General features: G+C 41.8%; 1 long non-coding RNA gene across 3 annotated transcripts in view; it reads right to left on the bottom strand.

Annotated features, from left to right (window-relative positions):
* Window positions 1–11,188, bottom strand: part of LOC149122476 (uncharacterized) — a 50,225-nt gene extending 39,037 nt beyond the window's left edge. The window contains exon 1 of one of the 3 annotated variants that reach the window (XR_016219302.1): window positions 11,044–11,188. This is a non-coding gene — a long non-coding RNA (uncharacterized LOC149122476). The remainder of the gene's footprint in view (window positions 1–11,043) is intronic. The other 2 variants (XR_016219301.1, XR_016219303.1) reach the window with 2 other exon arrangements.
* Between the last annotated feature and the right edge of the window lie 2,039 nt (window positions 11,189–13,227).

Genomic DNA, 13,227 nt, shown 5'->3' with positions numbered 1-13,227 from the left:
TGCCTCGTTAATGTAGCATTATTCACCATAGTCAAGATATGCAAATAACCCAGATTTCCATTAAAGGATAAGTAGATGAAGAAAATGTGGGATACACTGCATACAACGGAATATTATTCAGCATTAAAATCAAAGAAATCCTATCATGTGTAATGGCATGCACAAATCTGGAAAACATTTTAAGTATCTAAAGGTCAAACAGACCAGTCTCTGAAAGATATATGATTCCACTTAAATGTAATATTCGAAATATTCTAAGTCAGAACCAGAAAATAGCACCACAGTTTCCAGGTTTTGGGGTGGGGAAATATAGAGTTGTTTAATAGCAACAATATTAAAGCTCACATGATTAATAAATTCTAGAAGCTTGCTATAAAATAATGTCCATAGCTAATATGGTATTGCACATATTAAACTGGAAAAGAGGCTAAATCTCATGTTCAATGTTAACAGAATAAAAGTACATAGCACAAAAGGTGGACCTATGTATTATTTTTTGTGGTGATACTGTCATGCGTACACATAAACCCAAATTCCACACATTGTATGCACTAAATATGTGCAGTTTTTCAAAAATATATAGCTGTTAAAAAAAATAAAGAACCTAAGAAAGTTTTGATTTTGGGGACCAGCACTGTGGCATAGTGGGTAAAACCGCCATGTAATTTGGATAGCCTTCATTTTAATTTCAATGCATATTTTCTATTGAGTGAGAAGAAAATGCTCACACACAAAGATGCGAGGCTGCTCCACTTCCAATCCAGTTCTCTGCTAATGCACCTGAGAAAGCAGTGGAAGATGGCACAAGTGTTTGGGTCCCCAACTCATGTGGGAGACCCAGAAGACGATTCTAGCTCCTGGCTTTGGACTGTCCCAGCCCTGACATTTGCAGCCATCTGGGTAGTGAACCAATGGTTGGAAGACCTCTCTCTCTTTCTGCTTCTCCTTCTCTGTAACTTTGTCTTTCAAATAAACCTCAAAAAAGTTTTAAAAGTTAAAATATTTAAATATTTTTAAAAAATAAGTCTACATATTGAATAATACCAATTCAAAATGAAACAAAAAATTAATGGGATTTTTACTAGAACGGAGATCACCACGGATAAAAAGGTCAACTAAGAATGAAATAAATTTCAACCTGTTCGTGTCTTTTGTTATCCTCTGGACTCCAAGGCTCTGTTCATTTTTTTGCTCCACTTCTGTTTTACAATGTTAGTATTACTTGAGCTCCAAAAGGAGAGTGGAAAGAGCTGGATTGAAAGGAGTTTGAAGAAGTAATGTCAGAAAGCCAACAAGCGTGGACAAAAGACACAAGCTTGATCTATGAAGATAACCATACTGACAACATGATAAACCCAAGAAATTCAAAGACAAAGACAGCTGTACTTTTATAAACCGAACACAAATCATCTGAGAAACCAGAGAGACCACATTACCCATGAAAAAAACTAAATAAAAACAAAATTTGTATCCAATATTCTAGAAGATTCTGAAATAAAAAGAACTTGTGGTGGTCAAACTGACCATCGGCAAAGCTATCTGTCAGTAATCAAAGTTTACTAAAAACATTCTCCAGTGAAGGAAAGTTGCAAGAATTTGTTACTGGGAGACAATTATATATTGGCTAGAGGATAGCCTTGGAACAGAAAGGTAAAGAAGTTAGAACATCAAGAACGCAAGAGGCAAAATGGAGGTAGTAGAAATACGAATATGTATAACAGATATTCTTCCTTATTAGTTGATGTATTCAAATCTATCCCTTGTGTTTCTTAGTTTATGGTTTATGCTTTTTGGTATATAGAGATACTTTCCTAAGCTATGATGAAATTATATTCCCACATTGTCCTATTTGTAGACTACTAGATAACTATTTGGTTTTATTTTCTCTGGAGGTCACCTTTATATATGGCATTCATTATAAATGCAGTCATATTTTTAACCTTTTAATTTTCTCAAATTCAAACTAAAACGTCTTTTTAGATTATATTCACTAACCAAAGTGGGAGACAGGGAGAATTTCTATGTGCTAGTTCCTTCCCTAAATGTCCCCAGTGGGTGGGGTTGGGTCAGAGATGAATCTGGCAGCCAGGACACAATCCTTGTCTTTTGAGTGGCTGATAAAAACCCAAAATGACATGAGCTATCACCCATTGCCTACTAGGATCTGCATTAGCAAGAAGATGGACTCAGGATCCAGAGCTGGGATTTGAACTCTGGTACTCCAATAAGGGGTGGAGATAAACAAAGTAAACTCCAACCCCTAAAATATTTTCTATTTTCTTGTTTCTAACACTGCTTTGCACAAGTGCAATGGTGTTTGTTACACTTGTCTTGGGTTTGGCTGCCTTTCCAGACATCAAAGATTCCTGTAGCCTTTATTTTCCAGTTTGTTTTTTTATTTTTTTAAAGGTATTTCTTTATTTTAAAGGCAGAGTTACATTGATGGAGAAGCAGGAGAAGACAGAGGTCTTCCATCCACTGGTTTACTTCCCAAATGGCCTCATGATAACCAGAACTAAGGTCTTAGGCTAATATCCCCATAGCCAGGGTACAACTTTCCTGGCTATGCCCCAAAGCAGCATGCATGTTGGGGCTACTGCTACCTTCTTTATACATTGTACCAAAATATCCACTTATGTACTTTAATTTGCACCATTCCTTCAAATAAAGAAATTTGATACTCCTCCCCAAAATTATGTTCTTGTGGTCTAATTCCATGCATGCTAATCCATTAACATCTTTGAAACATCCAACAATGCTAAACAAAAGATGACCCAAGTAATTTTGCTCTTGCCATTATCTTTTAATAGTTCTGTGTTTCAGAAAATCAGAACCACAGTGAGATAAAGATTTTCTGATTTCTTACGCCTAAGGAAAACTCCAATATGAATTTTACATAATGTAATACTTTAAATTTAATGGTCAGAGTTCTTCCACAGAAGAGTGGAAATATAAAGTTTTAAAGGAAAACCCATTATATTTTGAGCCAGACTATTTACAACCAATTTCTATAATTAAAGATACCTTGAACTTCTTATGGAAGAGGTTCAGACTAAACAACAGTTGCTATACCAATTTTTGGCATCTCTATTTCAACGACAGCGGTAATAACTAAATTATAAAGCATTCTGAAATTCATCACCTTTCCGAAATCCTTGTCAAGATTTCTCTAAGTATCTTTCACTGTGAACACTGCAACACTTAACATCAAAGGGCCAAAGAAAATTTCAACTGTTGCAATGAGGACCAGTAGGAAGCAGTACTTGTTAAAAGGGTCAGTGGCAGAGATGGAGGTATTCATTTGGAAATATGTAGCATTTTTATGCCTTTGATAAACTAACAGCAATGGACCTCAATTCCGCCCATGTTCCTGTTCATGGCCAGGATTAATTTCTTCCTGGATTGAATGGTTGCCTGGTTGTTCACCATCAACCTTTCTACACCCGCTGCTGTCATCACTTAAAGGAAACCAAAAACAAATCAAATTAAAAAAAAAAAGATGCCAAATAAAATCAGGAAAGATTATGAGACAAAGGGAAAAATAGGAAAACAGAAAATGAGAATAGAGCAAACTGCTAGGTCTCGTGTTTATGGTCCATTCATCAAGAAGCTACATGTGCATAGTATCAGTAAAACTTTCCAAAAAAATACTAGCCATGTAGAAGAGTTGTGAAATATTGGAATTCTTCACTTGGTCATGCTACTTTTTTTCAGGCCACACAAATAAGCTATGGCATTATCCACTGTGCATTTCACAAAGGTTTAAGGGGATGGTGTTGGCACAGTGGACAATAAACTAAGATGTCCAGAAGTACAAAATTTTCTAGTTTCAAGTCAGATTAAGAGCAAAATGTAGAATTATCAATATATAGAGAACTGGAATTAACACCCAGAGATTCATAATCAGAGGTAACATCACACTTGGTTCATCTGTGCCAGGGAAGGGTAGAAAGATGGGAATGACAACAGATCAAGATTCAGAACATACCACCTGCCATGGACACAGAGGAAGAAGTTGTTCCACTGGCAACAAAGCCCTGCTGATTGACACTGAGACCTCATGTGGAAGAACTGCCAATCTAGAAAGGCAACATGCCTGGATTTTCTACTGCAAATTGCCAAATGCATTAATTGTGCAGGACATCCATGGATGCAGCACAGTCCCCACATTATGTTGCTGATGACAAAAGGTTACTGCAACCCCTTTCTACCCCAAACTTCTGACTTCTGCCTCTTCACCTCTGCAGAACCTCCACCTTCTGCTCACCTTCAGTTCCTCTGTTTGGCACTTTGTCCATAGGCAGATAAAAAAGTACCCATGGCCCTCACTTGTTTTCTCTTCTGTGAGGTATGGCAGTCCATTTCTTCATGAATAAAAACTGTCCCAGGTAATTCTAGTGCCAATAACTTCATCGTGACCAAGATAGATTTCAATTACTTTAAGTTATTTTTTCACTTAATCCAAAACTATAGAATTTTTCTTCTAGCTCTGTCTAGAGAAACAGTGTTAACATTAACAAAATGTTTCTAATATTCTTAAAGTTATGTATTATATACAGTTTGTGTAGCAAAATGTTTTACTGAGTATCAAAATTGAGAAGATTCTGTAAATCAAGGGTTATCTTTGTTTCTTAGTAACATCACTTTTTCTCCCCCTATATTGTTCTGTTCTTAATAGAGTTCTCACTCTGGGTTAATTAACATAATAAGCCACTTAGCCATGTTTCTGTCAGTTAAAAATATTAATAAACTTCTGCCACATCTAAAACATTCATGATTCTAGTAAATTTAAAGTTCTCTAGGTTATGCGAGTGTGGCTGGATTGATGGGTTGTTCAGAATTTTCCCCCATTTTGCAATTCTGTGATTTCACTTGACATGGATATTCACCCTTAAATGAAATTGTTTGGGGCTTCAATGACAGCCCTGAGGACTGAGAAGAATTTCCTTCAGAGGCAAACACTTTATCTATAGAAAAGTGATAGTATATCATACCATGAAGAACTTGGCCCTATACAAACTGTGAGGGTATTGCAATTGCACAGACTACACACTCGGCTGACGAGGTCCAAGTTTGTATCCAAGTCATGTCTGATTAAGGTCACCATTTGTCCACTTTGGTATTGCCTGCAGTACTGACATTATGAAGAGTGGGGATAGCCACAAAAACAGGAACACCTCAACCCTGCAAGAAACATGAAGTTCAGCAGTTTCTCTAAGAGCAAATAGAAATAGTATGTAATAGTTTGAGCTTTTTGACAGGAAATATTTAATGACATTTTTCATTATTTTTTTCCAGTTTGTCACTCATCAATCTTATAAAACCAATTTTAAATCTTCCATATTACATTTTACGGAAGGTTTGGGAGCAGAAATTTCCTCCTCACTTGCTATTCAGTTCTTCTATCAAGAAAAAATATACCTTTAAGTTACATAATTTGTAAAGTGTCATTTTACATTTAAACTTTGAATCATCTTACAAATGATACTTATTCAAGCACTTCTATCAAAACAAAGAAAGATAGATAATACTATTTAGGACAAAGACGATACAGTTGCCCTGTATCTTTTAAAAGGTGACTTATTGTTATCAAAGAAGCGTGAATCATGAAAACAAGTTCAGTAACTATAGCTAATGCTTGCCTAAAACTTCTTCTATAATTGAAATTGTATATTTGTATTACATATATGCATATATAATTTCCTCTTGCTAAAATGTCTGGTTTATTCATTAATTAAATTTATAACTGAAAACAAACTGGATCATACTTTTTCAAAACAGAACCTTCTGTCTTCGTAGATGAGTAAGAATTACAACAGCTGTCTACATTACTGAGTGTCCAAGGACTGGATTCATCAGTAATTTTTATCCAAACATTTAAAATAATAATCCACAGCTCTACCAGACAGCAATGTAGGCCAGAAAGGAAAAAGAACACTACCAACTGATACAAGTATCATCCCTGGTCAAAGTGATACCACCTGTGCTTCCCTGGCCGCACACACAAGCAGCTGTGACAAACAGACCCCATCCTTACTCTATTCGCCTCCTCTACACCCCAGGTGCAAGGATTTGTTTTCACAATCTTAACTTCATCAGAATCACCTGGCAAACTTGCAACAAAGACAAAAGGCAGAACCCACTAAAACTAATGAGCAAGCTGGTTCCAGGAAGAAGCTACCAGATAGCACGTTGCCTCCAACACACTATTCTTAAAGAGAATGATTTTGGTTCTTGGACCACCTAGGAATGACTTGACACTGCCAAATCCTGGGGGTGCATCCTAAACCCACCGGAGCATAAACTCTGGAGTCAGTCCCAGTTTTACTATCCCTCCTCATGATTCTGATGGTAACTTTGAGAACAACTGATGCAGACCATACTGGAAACACGTGCACAGCATTGATGACCTCCGGCTTCCACGAGCCAGCATCAGCGGCTCTCCAGGAACCACTCTGGATAAGTTGCCGCCTTCGACTACCCTGCAAGTGACTTTCAGGTCCTGAATTTCATCCAACCCTTTGTTGCACTTCGGTAAGGCTCATGCTATTAGTTTGAATCCTGTTTTATTTTCTCTCTTAAAAGAGGTAACAGGCCAGCACCGCGGCTCAGTAGGCTAATCCTCTGCCTTGCAGCGCCAGCACACCGGGTTCTAGTCCCGGTCGGGGCGCCGGATTCTGTCCTGGTTGCCCCTCTTCCAGGCCAGCTCTCTGCTGTGGCCAGGGAGTGCAGTGGAGGATGGCCCAGGTGCTTGGGCCCTGCACCCCATGGGAGACCAGGAGAAGCACCTGGCTCCTGCCATCGGATCAGCACTGTGCGCCGGCCGCAGCGGCCATTGGAGGGTGAACCAATGGCAAAGGAAGACCTTTTTTTTTTTAACTTTTATTTAATGAATATAAATTTCCAAAGTACGGCTTATGGATTACAATGGCTTCCCCCCCATAACGTCCCTCCCACCCGAAACCCTCCCCTTTCCCACTCCCTCTCCCCTTCCATTCACATCAAGATTCATTTTCCATTCTCTTCATATACAGAAGATCAGTTTAGCATACATTAAGTAAAGATCAACAGTTTGCTCCCACACAGAAACATAAAGTGAAAAATAATAGATGATTTTTTAAATGATGATGAAATCAGATCAGACCTATTGTCATGTTTAATCCCAGTGAGAGTCAAGTTGGGAATTGATAATTTCTTTTTCTTTTTTTTTTTTTTTTTACAGAAGATCAGTTTAGCATACATTAAGTAAAGATTTCAACAGTTTGCACCCCCATAGAGACATAAAGTGAAATATACTGTTTGAGTACTCGTTATAGCATTAAATCTCAATGTACAGCACATTAAGGACAGAGATCCTACATGAGGAGTAAGTGCACAGTGACTCCTGTTGTTGACTTTACAAATTGACACTCCTGTTTATGGCATCAGTAATCTCCCTATGCTCCAGTCATGAGTTTCCAAGGCTATGGAAGCCTTTTGAGTTCTCCGACTCTTATCTTATTTAGACAAGGTCATAGTCAAAGCGGAGGTTCTCTCCTCCCTTCAGAGAAAGGTACCTCCGTCTTTGAAGACCTGTTCTGTTCTTTCCACTGGGATTTCACTCACAGAGATCTTTCATTTAGGTGTTTTGTGTGTGTGTGTGTGTGTGTGTGTGTGTTTTGGCCAGAGTGTCTTGGCTTTCCATGCTTGAAATACTCTCATGGGCTTTTCAGCCAGATCGGAATGCCTTTAGGGCTGATTCTGAGGCCAGAGTGCTGTTTAGGACATCTGCCATTCTATGAGTCTGCTGTGTATCTCACTTCCCATGTTGGATCACTCTCCCCAACAAAGGAAGACCTTTCTCTCTGTCTCTCTCTCACTGTCTGTCGCTCCCCCTCTTCGTGGAGGAATGACACTGAACCCTGCGCTGTTCTTTCGTCTGCTCGGCCCTCCCCGGGTTTGCTGCTGGTTCTTCCCGGGTTGGCTACTATCCCTTCCACCTCCGTGGAAGGGCGGTTCCCCCTGGCTGCTTTCCCCACTTCCGCAGGGGAGCGGCACACCGCCGGCCGGCTTTCTGGGGGGCTGCACAGGTGTTCCTTCAGATGTTCCCCTTAGATGTTCCCCATAGATGTTCCTGGTGCATGCCGTCTCTCTCCTCCTTTATAGTCCTCCTCCGCCAATCCTAACTCGGCTGCCCACACGCCGAGTACGCTGCTCTCCTCCAATCAGGAGCAAGTCCTACAGTTTATTAGCTGAACTGGAGGCAGCTGTGTGGAAGCTGTTTACTTCTCTCCCAGCGCCATATTGTGGGAGAGCAGATGCATAGAATAAGTCTTAATTCCAGTAACTCAGTCCAGTCCGGGCTGCTCCCCACAGATCCCCCTTTCTTTTTATTTTTGGCGTTGATACACGCCTGTCTTCGGTGTCCCGCGGCACACATTCTGCTCTACTTGCTAGAGTTGCCACAGGCTCTTACAAGTCCTATCAATCAGGCAAACCGAATCCGGGTCCTCTCTTCGCCATGTTGTGAGGAGGTTTTTAGGCGCTGATGCGTGCCTGTGTTCGGTGCCCTGCAGTGCATGCTCTGCTCTGCCTGCAGGGGCTTACAAGCCCTAACAATCAGGCAAACCGAATCCAAGCCTTCTCATTGCCGTATTGTGGGGGAGACTTATTAGTGTTGGTTCGTGCCTATCTTCGGTGACCTGCAGCTCATACTCTGGTCGAGCTGCTTGCTGGTGCTTACCGCCTTAATCAGGCAGACCGAATCCAAGCTCTCACATAGCAGTGTTGTGGGGAGGCCTTAATGATGTTAATTCGTGCCTGTCTTCGGTGACCTGCGGCGCATAAGCTGCTAGCCGCCCGCAGGTGCTCATCGCCTCACTTAATCAGGCAGACCGAATCCAAGCTCTCACATTGCAGTGTTGTGGGGAGGCCTTTCTATTTCTCTACTTCTCTATCTCCGGGCATTCCTATTTCTCCCATTTTACTTCTATCTTCCAGCATTCCTATTTCTCTCATTTTACTTCTAAACTTCTGTTTCTCTTATCCCTGCGGCTTCCCGGCGGCGCTCGCCCCGAGGCTGCTTCTCGGCACCTCGCCCCACAGCAGCTTCATGGCTCTGTGCGGCTTCCCGGCGCCTCGCCCCGCCGGCGGGTTCCCGGCTTCGCGCGCACGCTCCGCGGTCTCCACGCACTTAGCGCCCGCACCACGGCCTCGCGCCAGCCCCGCGTTCCCTATCTATTCACGCCCCGTGCTCTCTCTGCACGCGGCGGCTTCCGCGAATGTTTCCGCCACCACCGGCATTCAGTCCAAGTTCCCCGGACTAACCTGGCGAATTTCAACCTGGCGGCCCACGTCTTTGCCTCTGGTTCCAGATCTTCGCCTCTTGCTCCCCGGGGTGACTTGAAGAATTCCAAGGTGGCTTATATCTCCGCCTCGGCCTGCACTCGCGGCTTCATCCTCCCTAACATTTTTCTCTACCCGGTATGTTTCCTTAAGTTTTCTTCCAACAATATTCCTCTCATTTCTCCTGGCCTCTCCCCACAGTCCGTATCCGAGTCCAAGCCTCCTCCAGGTTTCACTTTCGCTTTCAGTCTCCTAGCTTCCCCGCCATAGTCCGCATCCGAGTCTATGAAAGCTTTCACTTTCGCTTTCAATCCTAACTTCTTTCCCACAGTCCATATCCGAGTCTCTGCCTAGGCTTTCAATAGCTTCTTCCGGCACCTAGGCTCTTTGCTAGTCTCTCTCTCCGGTATTTTCCTGCTTCTTCCCTTTTCTTCCCTCCTGTTTCCTATCCGTCCTAGGTTTCCTATCCGAGTCACGGCACCATTATGTCGCTCCCCCTCTTCATTGGAGGAGCAACACTAAACCCTGCCTAGGCTTCATATCCGAGTCACGGCACCATTATGTCGCTCCCCCTCTTCGTGGAGGAATGACACTGAACCCTGCGCTGTTCTTTCGTCTGCTCGGCCCTCCCCGGGTTTGCTGCTGGTTCTTCCCGGGTTGGCTACTATCCCTTCCACCTCCGTGGAAGGGCGGTTCCCCCTGGCTGCTTTCCCCACTTCCGCAGGGGAGCGGCACACCGCCGGCCGGCTTTCTGGGGGGCTGCACAGGTGTTCCTTCAGATGTTCCCCTTAGATGTTCCCCATAGATGTTCCTGGTGCATGCCGTCTCTCTCCTCCTTTATAGTCCTCCTCCGCCAATCCTAACTCGGCTGCCCACACGCCGAGTACGCTGCTCTCCTCCAATCAGGAGCAAGTCCTACAGTTTATTAGCTGAACTGGAGGCAGCTGTGTGGAAGCTGTTTACTTCTCTCCCAGCGCCATATTGTGGGAGAGCAGATGCATAGAATAAGTCTTAATTCCAGTAACTCAGTCCAGTCCGGGCTGCTCCCCACACTGTCCACTCTGCCTGTCAAAAAAAAAAAAAAAAAAAAAAAAAAAAAAAAAAAAAAGAGAGAGAGGTAACAAAGTTCTTCTGTTTGTGGAGTTAAGATAGTTTACAAAATGAACTCAGCCCCAGATTTCTCAGAATTTTAAGAATTTTATAAATTTACCTCCTAAGATTTCCTCAGCTCACATTCACTACCTGCGGTTTTGCCCTCTTCAGTAATAAACTCTCATTTTAAATGGACCCACTGAAACATGTATGCATGTATGTGGAGTATGCACGGATATGTGTACATGTAAGGTCTCCTGTTTTCAACAATGCCACAGAAACGTTCACATTTCCCTAACGAAAATACTGTCAGTAAGCAAAGCTCCAAACAATGGTCTTTGAGTTTATCCCAACACCAGCGATTATGAAATCCTCTAAGTCACACTGGGGACATGTGACACACGGAACCTCAGCCGCTGAAGCCTTCTCGACTTTACATTCAGGGAGGGAGTCATATTATAGTGTGGTTTAGGCTTTGGGGTGAAGATTTCAGGGACGGATCTACAAACTTAAGAGTTTACCTTATCCCACTCGGGCTGAAATCTTTAAAACAGCATAAATTAATAATAAATAAATAATAAAATAATAAATTAGGTGGCTTATAAACAACAGAAATGCATCACTCACAGTTCTGAGGGCTGGGAATCAGGAAGGCAGCACCCAGAGACAGCCGTCACCTTGGCCAGACCCACAGGGCACCAGGACGCGAGAGGGGTCGATCTGGGACCTCTCTTATATGAGCACTCATCCCACTTAAGAGGGCTCCACCCCCTTGACCTCCTCACCTCCTCAAAGCCCCACCTCCTAATAGCATCCCCTTGGCCATCAGGATTTCAACATGTGAATTTGGGAACACATAAGCATTCAGGACATGGCCAAGCTAACATGGTCACATCAGGGTTATAAGTCAGAGTAGGAAATTCATGCTTTTAGATCCATCTCTTTGATTTCAGTTTCCCACAGCGAATGGCATGCTTTTGTCATAAGGAACTCTAGCAGCGCCAGGAAAATAATTTATTCCCTAATTACAGGAATAGGCAGTGCCTAATTAGAGAAGAGCTGAGTTGTTAAAAACATGGATGGTTTCCCATCACTAAACAAAGCAAAAACACCTTCCTTACAGTACTGGGCTCAGCCAAGGTTGTATCCGTTCCAGTGCCCACAAGAACCTCTGTAAAACTATGGTACTTCGACTGCTACTCATAAGGAGGACAACAGGGAAAGGGAATCAGATTCACCCACAAACAACTTCAGGTACAGAACCACAAATGTTCGCACCTGTTACTACTTTCTGTTAGGCCCAGTCTACTGGCTGACAATAAGCTAGGATGGTCATTAAGATTGCACGGCACTTGGGGTCACCATTGTATCCTGGTAGGTTAAGCCACCACCTGCAGCGCTGGCATCCCCTATGGGCACGGATTCCTGTCCCTGCTGCTCCTCTTCAGAAACAACTCCTGCTCATGGCCAGAGGAAGTAGTGAAAGACTGCCCAACTGATTGGGCCCCTGCAATCCATCTGGGAGACCCAGAAGAACCTCCTGGGTGCTGGCTTCAGCCTGGCCTAGTTTTAGCCATCAGGGGAGTGAACCATGATGGACAATATCTCTTGTTCATTTCTTCTTTCTGTGTCACTCTGCCATTCAAAAAATGGATAAATCTTTAAAAAAAGTTTTCACAGAACTTGATTTTTTATATTGTTCTATTTCTAGGCTCTACTTTGTTTCTTCTTTGTGTGTTCTTTTTCTTCACATTCAATAGAAAATATGCATTGAACTTAAAATGAAGGGTAGCCAAATTATATTATTAAAGATGTTTAGGTATTCAAGTGTTTCCAACTAACAGAGTTAGTGTTTGTTCAGTCACTTAAATATTATATATTTTCTGGTTAAAAAAAGCTATTGCTTCCTTCTCTCAGGAGAAAACCAACATTGCTTTCTAGAAAGCATATGAAAAACATTGTGTAATTACTACCTTATAAATGCTGAGAGTTTACTAGGTACCATACTATATATTACAGGAAATTCAGTTGGTGAAAGTTAGAAATCTGACCTCTTTTGCCACAGTTTGAAGATACAGAGTTGCCTGATGAATCTGAATGAATCATATTTTTGGTAAAATATCTATCTCTTGATAGTTATGTTCAGATTCATGGTGATTCTTTGTTTAGAAAAGTGAAAAAATCAGACAAGCAACCTAAAGCAAAGTGACTGCACAGGGGGGTTCCTGGAAGGCAGGATGAACCCAGGCTCAGCGGCCAAACCTCTGTGGTCAAACCCTCGGTCCACCATTCAGAAGTTGGGCAAACTCAGTGATTATATAAATTATCAGCCACATTCCCTGCCACATCTTTGTAAGCACAATTATTTTAAAAGAGTATCTCATGGTAGTAATTATTATTTTCAGAATAGCCCCTCACATTTGCAACAAAATTGTATAAATGAAAATAAATTTCCTATCTACATAAAAATAAATATTTCAATACCATGTATTGCTTAGAATTACATCCATATTCCATTAGCTTTTTTTTCTTTTAAGTTGTGTACTTATTTAGTTTTATTTTTTTCCCACTTGCTGCCTTGCATTGCAAGGTAATTTTATATTTTTTTTAGAAAGCTTTTATTTAATAAATATAAATTTCATAGGTACAGCTTTAGGAATATAGTGGTTTCATTGGCTTTTGATCCACTTTCACTTGATTCTACTCCTGCTTTTGTATCCCAACTGGGTTTCTTTCTACTCCTAATGACCTTCCCAGGCAAAGATTCTGATGCTGCACCCTCACCCCGGATTAGGCCTTCCCCAGGAAGAG

Source organism: Oryctolagus cuniculus, chromosome 13 (assembly GCF_051225735.1).
Source record: "Oryctolagus cuniculus isolate XC-2025 breed Fujian yellow rabbit chromosome 13, ASM5122573v1, whole genome shotgun sequence".
Classification (NCBI taxonomy): Eukaryota; Metazoa; Chordata; class Mammalia; order Lagomorpha; family Leporidae; genus Oryctolagus; species Oryctolagus cuniculus.
The sequence above is the reverse complement of the archived record's forward strand: the minus strand, read 5'-3'. Positions and strand labels throughout refer to the sequence as shown.